General features: G+C 40.3%; 1 long non-coding RNA gene across 1 annotated transcript; it reads left to right on the top strand.

Annotated features, from left to right (window-relative positions):
• The first annotated feature begins 302 nt into the window (after positions 1-302).
• LOC134292453 (uncharacterized) lies at positions 303-6,288 on the top strand. The gene is made up of 2 exons (XR_009999703.1): positions 303-462; positions 2,004-6,288. It is a non-coding gene; the product is annotated as an uncharacterized LOC134292453 (long non-coding RNA).
• The last annotated feature ends 2,814 nt before the right edge of the window (positions 6,289-9,102 follow it).

Here is a 9,102-nt window from a genome sequence, read left to right as displayed (position 1 = left end):
ACAGCTGGTCTGCATGCAAGAGCGTTTTTTTGGCATGCAAATTGCATTTGTTGGGATGGGGTGGGGGGCATGCTGGGTCTCGGTGCCTCTCCCCTCAAATCATCTCCCCTTCTCTATCACCAAAGTTGATGACTTTTCTGTAACAAAAGAGACAGGGAGAGAGACATTATGTTCCATCAAAATAACCTAAAGTCATAAAATATAATTTAATTCCTTGAGGAGGGTGAGGCTGTAAGTGGTAATTATCGCAAATGTTCTTCTATTTTTATGCTAACACTCTTTCTCACGCTTGCTCACGGAGTGAAATTGCCACTGCGGCAAAATGCAGCTTTTCCTACCAGCGAAAGAACAGGGGTGGGGAGCAGGGGAGCGACTGTTTAGATGTCTCCAGTGGCCCAGGTCAGTGAGATTGAGGGGGTCAGCAGGGGCCATAAGCAAGCGACAAGGAAAAAACAAAATACGGTAAACATTTGCAAAAGAAGATGTTAGGGGGTGGAGACTGTGTGGATGTTTGATCTGGGAGATCTCAGGTCCTGGGCCTCTCATTCTCAGAAAGAGGGGGAAGAATATGAGAGTGAGAGCACTGCTTTGGAAGCTGTGTGTGTATGTGTGTGAGAGAGTGTGCCTGTTCATCATTTGTTGTCCTTAGTTGATGCTCAATGTATCATAATTTTCTATACAACATTACCAAGGCCTGGCAGGATCCTGATCTTCCCATTTATTGATATCATAAGAATTTCTTCCCAAGGGCCCCTGAAATCTCATGGTCTAGGATAGTTCTAACCTGGCACCCCAATTGATGTGAACGTTTCAGCATTGAAAGATGTTCAGCACTGGTCACTTGGTATCTTCAGTTTAAAGCCCATTGGTTCTCCTAACTATAGGACAGTGGTTCTCAACCTGTGGGTCCTCAGATGTTTTGGCCTTCAACTCTCAGAAATCCTAACAGCTGGTAAATTGGCTGGGATTTCTGGGAATTGTAGGCCAAAACACCTGGGGACTCACAGGTTGAGAACCACTGTTATATGAGAACTACTGAAAGTTTTGGACTACAACTCCCAGAAGGCTCACAGGTTTCAGTGAGTATTTGGGAAGCTGAAAGTAACAAACTAACTTTCCTAATAATCTGCAACACAAAGCTGGTATATCCTCCAACTACTCCAATTTGGCAGGGACAATCCTGAATAATCCTCCGTCCCATGGCATTCCTAGCATATTTGAAACCCGGTAAAGATCATTTTTTTAAACACCCCCTTCCTCAACAAAAATTATTTTAGTAATAATCAGGAACTGTAGTGAATAATAAGAATTTTATATGTCTGGTTTTAAATGTGTTATTGGTTTTAATGTTGATATAATGTATTTTATATGTTGTATGGCACCATTGTGTGCTATTTGTAAGCCAACTCGAGTCCCTATGGGAGATGGTGGCAAGGTAGCTGTTGACAAGCTGGAAAGCGTCCAGAGGAGGGCGACTAAAATGATTAAGGGTCTAGAGAACAAGCCCTATGAGGAGCGGCTTAAAGAGCTGGGCATGTTTAGCCTGCAGAAGAGATGGCTGAGAGGAGACATGATAGCCATGTACAAATACGTGAAGGGAAGTCATAGGGAAGAGGGAGCAAGCTTGTTTTCTGCTGCCCTGCAGACTAGGACACGGAACAACGGCTTCAAACTACAGGAAAGGAGATTCCACCTGAACATCAGGAAGAACTTCCTCACTGTGAGGGCTGTTCGACAGTGGAACTCTCTCCCCGGGGCCGTGGTGGAGGCTCCTTCTTTGGAGGCTTTTAAGCAGAGGCTGGATGGCCATCTGTCGGGGGTGCTTTGAATGCGATTTCCTGCTTTTTAGCAGGGGGTTGGACTGGATGGCCCATGAGGTCTCTTCCAACTGTACTATTCTATGATTCTATGATTCTATGGTATGAATAAATGTTTATTGTATTTATTAATATATCAATATATTATAAATATTATAATAAATTTAATATTTATAATATTTCTAGGTGAGAAGATTACTACAGACGCAGACTGCAGCCAGGAAATCAGAAGACGTTTATTTCTTGAGAGGAGAGCAATGACCAATCTCGATAAAATAGTGAAGAGTAGAGACATCACACTGGCAATGAAGGTTCGCATAGTTAAAGCAATGGTATTCCCTGTAGTAACCTATGGATGCAAGAGCTGGACCATAAGAAAGGCTGAGCGAAGGAAGATAGGTGCTTTTGAACTGTAGTGTTGACGGAAAATTCTCAGTGCCTTGGACTGCAAGAAGATCCAACCAGTCCATACTCCAGGAAATAATGCCCGACTGCTCACTGGAGTGAAGGAATAAACTGAACGAATAAACAACAACAATGGCCAGAAAGACAAACAAACAGTGAAAATTCCCATATTGAACTTTGTATACATAATCACACCAATAAAATGAATATATATATATATATATATATATATATATATATATATATATAAATGTAATGTTCATTTTACTGTGGAGTAAACAACAAAACCACTGAACCAAATCACACCAAATTTGACCACAAAAGACAGTCATCCAAAATATGTCTTTCAATTAAAAAAACCCTAGAAAAATAGTCCAAATTACAAAGGATGAGGAAAAGCCTTTCTCCCCCTGCCAGTTAGAAAGGTAGGCTCTGCTGCCTTTAGCCCCCCCCCCCTGCCTTTAGGCCCCGTCCCCTTTGTATCCTTTTCTTAACTCATCTTGGTTTTCTAGGCTTATATATATATATATACACTAGCTGTGCTCGGCCACGCGTTGCTGTGGCGTTGCCTGGTGGTGTTGGTGAGAAATTGTTGAGATAGTGGTGGTATTGAATGTCTGTTGTATGGTTGTCTTTATGTTTAGTATGCATTTGGTTGTTTGTGTACTGTGAAAGTGGTGAGGGTAGAGGGGGTCTATGTCCCTGTGTAGTACTGTATAGTATTTATACGTTGGCCATGTGTTGTGAATGCTTGGATTGTATCCTGCTGCATAGTAGAAAGGGTTGGGATGGATGGCCCTTAGCGGTCTCTCCAAACTCTTGTGAGGCCAAACTGTGCCTATCCCTTGGGCTGAGTAGGTTGCTAGGAGACCAAGTGGGCAGAGCTTAGCCCTCTAACTGGCAGCAATTGGATAAAGACAATTATTGCTCTCCCTCTAATTAAGACTTTATTTTTCTTTTCTTTTTGTTGTATCAACCTAGAGCTGTGGATGATGGGTTGTGTTGTCAAATTTCGAGGTTGGGGGGCCTGTAGTTTTGTTGTTTTGTCCGGTGCCCTGATTCCATCACTCTTTTATATATATAGATACACATACACACAGTAGAGTCTCACTTATCCAACATAAGCGGGCCAGCAGAACGCTGGTTAGGCAAAAATGTTGGATAATAAGGAGGGATAATGACAAGTTTATTAAACATCAAATTATGTTATGATTTTACAAATTAAGCAGCAAAACATCATGTTTTACAACAAAACGACAGAAAAAGCAATTCAATACACGGTAACGTTATGTAGTAATTACTATATTTATGAATTTAGCAATGTATTGAAAGCATTGACTACAAAACATTGGTAACTAATAAATTGACTACAAATAAAGGTAGAATTGCATAAAAGGAACTTACAGTAGCAACATTATCGGAAGTTAAATCCATAAAAAGTTCAGTCCTTGCTGCCTAGAGAAACAGCTGTGGATCTAGGCGAGAGACAGACTGTGTTGGATAATCCAGTAGGTTGGATAAGCAAAGGTTGGATAAGCGAGACTCTACTATATATGTGTGTGTGTGTGTGTGTGTGTGATGAAAGTTTTTGTTGTAAAATTTGGACCATCTTTTTGTTTTCATGAGACATTACTCCAGTTGCCCAATGACGATTGCAGTACCTGGTGTGCTGTTTCCTGGGGATGAGAAGATATTTTAAATGTCTCCAATAGGTAGGCCATTTTTTTTGTTTTTTGTTTTTGCTGGCAAATTTTAGTTAGAATTTGAGTGGACTCTATCTCTGTAGCTTGAAATGGCTCTATTGCTATGTCATCTGTTGCTGGCAATTTATTTCTCTCAAGTGCTTTAAGTGCAATTTCCACTTTCTAAAATTAAGGGCCCATCTTCAGATGATTTTTCCTTTAATAAATCTGACTTCATTAAATTTCTTGTACACAATTGATCAATTTATTGTTTCCATCATATCTTTTATTTCTGTAGTGTGTTCTGCTGGTCAAATAGCATGGCCACTCTTGGTTTAAATTTCCCTTTGATTCCTTTGATCTTGAAGGTTAGGCTTCCTGTTATTCCTTTTTTGTTGTTATTTTCCATTTTTCTGCATTGGTTATTATCATATTTCTCTTTGTTCTGGCACATGAGATACTAAGCAATTGCATTTAGGATTCTTATCCCATTTCTCTCACCTTTTCCTTTTGCTTCTTGTCTGTCCTCACATGTAACCTGAAGAGACTTTCTTCACATTGCATTTTCATATAGTGCTCTACTTTAGAATTTACATTCTTTTTTAAGAACTTTACTCTGATTAATAGTCCATGGTCTTTGCCACGGTTTGCTTCTAGTCTTGTTTTTGTAGAGAGCATGGAGCTTCTCCATCTTCTGCTTTCAACTATGCAACAGTCTATTTGTAAACAACAATATGCATATTCTGTAAAGGATGGGAGTGATAACAAATCATACCTATCCATTTATCAAACACACACAACTTAGAAGGTGGATGCAAAAAAGCCCACAAAAATTTTCCAGGAACCATCTCCTTGTGTACCAATCTGGACATGGCTTGCAGAAAAGTTGGTGTTTTTAGCCATGTTCTAGAATAGAGACTTTGACTCTGATTTCTTTTTTCCCTAGCGTATTGTATTAGTCTTATTTATTTTTAAAATAACAGGAGTGATTCAACAAGCCAGAAATGTAACGTGTGAATTTGGTAAGCACAGTTGTCTAAAATGTTTGTGTTGTGTACTATCTTCCATAACATAGATGCTTTGCCTGGAATTGATAACAGACAGTAATTCCTGAACAATTTATGTGACTTGTAACACCACTCCCATCTAGCTTTGTGCATTTGATTGATTTTGCGTCCTTTGCTTCCTGAAAAATTGGCATCCTTGGCCTTTTTCCTGGATATTTTACCTGGAAGAGATCCAAAAAATAGTTTATATGATTCTTTTTTTGTGGCTGGATCTGGATTATTTTTTTCCAGTGGATCTGGTACCTCTATTTCCACATGAAGTACTCGGACACTGTGGTTAGTACTATCAATGAAAGATAATCTCAAATAAAATGTATTAATCTTTAAGCTTAAGATGAAAAGCACATGTCTGTATTTTAGGTGGATTAATAATCAGAGCACCTAAAGCTTCAGAGGAATCCCACTGATGCATTGCAGTACACCAAAATACTGGGAGTTACTCTGGACTGTGCTTTGACTTATAAGAAGCACTGTTTTAAATCAAGCAAAAAGTGGGTGCTAGAAATAATATCATACGAAAGCTGACTGGCACAACCTGGGGATCACAACCAGATTCATGACGACATCTGCCCTTGAGCTTTGCTACTCTGCTGCTGAATACGCATGCCCAGTGTGGAATATATCTCGCCAAGTTAAAACAGTGGATGTGACTCTTAATGAGACATGCCGCATCATCACAGGATGTCTACGCCCTACACCACTGGAGAAATTATACTGTTTAGCCGGCATTGCGCCACCTGACATCCGTTGGGAAGTAGCAGCCTGTAACGAAAGAACCAAGGCATTGACATCTCTGGCCCATCCTCTGTTCGGATATCAGCCAGCATGCCAACGCCTTAAATCAAGAAACAACTTCCTGAGATCCACAGAGATACTTGCAAGAACACCTCAGCAAGCAAGAGTCCAAAAGTGGTAGGCTAAAACCTGGGACCTCAATCAATGGCTGATACCAGATGAGAACCTCCCCCTTGGGCACACAGAAGACTGGGCGACTTGGAAGGTGTTGAACAGACTGTGCTCTGGCACCACAAGATGCAGAGCCAATCTTAGGAAATAGGGCTACAAAGTGGAGTCCAAGATATGCAAGTGTGGAGAAGAGCAAACCACAGACCATTTACTACAATGCGACCTGAGCTCTACCACATGCACAATGGAGGACCTTCTCACAGTGACATCAGAGGCACTCCAAGTGGCCACTCCTGGTCAAAGGACATGTAGCATAATGCCAAGTTTTTAACTTTGTTTATGTTTTAAATACATTATAACTGCATCCTGAATTCGCTTCTGACACAATAAATAAATAAAATCTTTAAGCTACTTCAAGATTTGGCATTTTTCCTGCAAAAGACTAACGTGACTTAAGTACCTGAAAAGCCTGTTTTCCTTTGTGTACGGATAAATGCAGACAAACACCCACACATTTAAAGCAAATAACAATGCTATGTAGCAGACCTGTTTCCCCTTTAACACTATCCTCCCATATTTTATTTCCAGTTTTAAAAATAAATTCTTTCAGTCCTACACATGAACCCACCTCATAGCTGCCGTTTTGTTTCCTTGCAATAGAATACATTGACATAGGGAATGGAACAGAACAATACGAACTCAAAGATGTGCCGGCTGCAGGAGGACAGGAATAGCTAGACGCCTCTTGAGCTGACTTAAATGCCCTCCCCATAGTGACATTTATTCCAGAAGCCAGTAGAGGAAGGGATCTGCTGTGACAATTTACTTTAAAGACCCATATAATTTAAAGCAGTGGTTCTCAACCTTCCTAATGCCGCAGCCCTTTAATACAATTCCTCATGTTGTGATGATCCCCAACCATAACATTATTTTTGTTGCTACTTCATAACTGTAATTTTGCCACTCTTATGAATCGTAATGTATATATCTGATATGCAGGATGTATTTTCATTCACTGGACCAAATTTGGCACAAATACCCGATACGCCAAATTTGAATACTGGTGGGGTTGGGGGGGGGGGGGGGAGATTGATTTTGTCATTTGGGAGTTATAGTTGCTAGGATTTCACGTACAATCAAAAAGCATTCTGAACTCCAACAATGATGGAATTGAACCAAACTTGGCACCAGAACTCCCATGACCAACAGAAAATACTGGAAAGGTTTGGTGGGCATTGGCCTTGAGTTTTGGAGTTGTAGTTCACCTATTCCAGAGAGCACAGTGGATTTCAAACAATGATGGATCTGGACCAAACTTGACACAAATACTCAATATGTCCAAATTTGAACACTGGTGGAGTTTGGGGAAAATAGACCTTGACATTTGGGAGTGTAGTTGCCCCTTGAACCCCAACAATGATACAATTGGGCCAAACTTCCCACACAGAACCCCCCTTGACCAACAGAAAATACTGGAGGGATTTGGGTTCCTAAGACCATCAGAAATATGTGTCTTCTGATTGCTTTTGGCCCCGAACCCCAGGTTGAGAAACGCTGACTTAGAGGTTCATGTTTGAATAACAAATGCAAGCTCTTCCACCTTGGGATAGATGGCTCTGTTTTTCTGCATTCTGTCTTTGTTTCCAGATGAGCCAGAGACTCACTTTTAAAAAATTAAATGTTAGAATCTAGGTCAGCCAAAGGCCCTAACACGTACTAAGTACAAAGCCTCAAACCTACATTTAATTTCACCACTCCGGTCATATGAGAACCCTATACAATGAGACTCCCCTCTTTTAAAATCTCCAATGAACTCACCATTCTGCAAGAAAGAAAAGGTGCTGAAGACAGAAAATTATAACTCATATTTGAGGAGGAAGAAAGAGGAAAGAAAGAGGAGGGAAAAGGTTGAAAAGGGAACCTATAGTCTCTTTGAGACTGATTTATATTTTAGCATGAGCTTTTGGGGACATTATCCACTTCCATGACCATTTCTGCACCGATTGCACTTTTTCCTGGTTAATTTGACATTGACACAGGGTTTCTCCCATTCCAAATCGCTCTCCCACAAATCTGCAGCACTTTATCAGTTACCTCGTGTTTACAACTTTTACAAGGTGCACTTTACCCCAGTCTATTATTACAATCTTGCCGTTTTTAATTTCATGTTTTATTAAGTTTGTTTTATCCTTATTGGCTAATGTTTAAATTTTATAATTGTGTATGTTTTTTGTCTATTGATGTATTTTATATTGTTATTGTTTTTATCCGGGCTTGGCCCATGTAAGCCGCCCCGAGTCCCCTTTGGGGGAGATGGAGGCGGGGTATAAAAATAAAATAATAATAATAATAATAATAATTATTATTATTATTATATTCCTCAATTGTTGCAACTGAGGGAGTGGATTGGTATTCGCAACAGCTCATGTTAAGATATAAACCAGTTAGCTTTAAAGGGGTAGTTGACCTATTTTTTCTCCCTCTCCTTCTTTCCTTCTGCAGGAGAAGACTAGCAGGGTTACATCTTTGAGGACAAATATTTTTATTTTCAAGAAAAAGCAGCATCGATCTTTGAACACCTTTGGTTCCTCCCTATATTTCTGCCATTCTCCTCAAGTAACTTCCAAGTCAAAGGAAACGGTCAGTGAGGTGAGACGTATATCTAGAGCAGTGGTTTCCAACCTTTTTTTGACCAAGGACCACTTTGACCAGGGACCACTCTCCAACATTAGTACCAAAAGGGTTACGAATCAGTTTTTGGTCAACTTTAGATTTGGTTTGGTTATTTGGGATGCTGATTCAGAAAATTGTGTTGGATAAACCACATCAGCTCTAGTTGCTGATACAGACCATATGCCATCTAGTAGTTACCATCTGCTCGCCCACAGAAAACCATATTTAATTATCTAGAGTTGAAGTGGTCTATCTAATACAGTTTTCTGAATCAGTGCTTTAAATAACCTCAGGAACAGCCCTAAAAACAAAAACACCAAGACACTCCCACTTCCAGGTGTCACATGGAATGGATCGGCTCAGGGGGAGGGAGGGAGGAGGAGAAGCAGCAGTCAGGAGGCTTGTTGTAGTACATTTTGTGGGTAGTCAGCCTCTCCCCTCCCGATATCCCCATTGCCTCAACACAATAAGAAGGTTTTGCGAGATAAGTCAGTCTCATTGCAGCGGTGTAGTAACGGTGAGGCCATGGAACATATTTTAGTTCTTGCAAAC

The sequence above is a fragment of the Anolis carolinensis genome, chromosome 6 (assembly GCF_035594765.1).
Source record: "Anolis carolinensis isolate JA03-04 chromosome 6, rAnoCar3.1.pri, whole genome shotgun sequence".
NCBI classification, from domain to species: Eukaryota; Metazoa; Chordata; class Lepidosauria; order Squamata; family Dactyloidae; genus Anolis; species Anolis carolinensis.
Note: the sequence above shows the minus strand (reverse complement) of the source record. Positions and strands in the feature narration are given on the sequence as shown.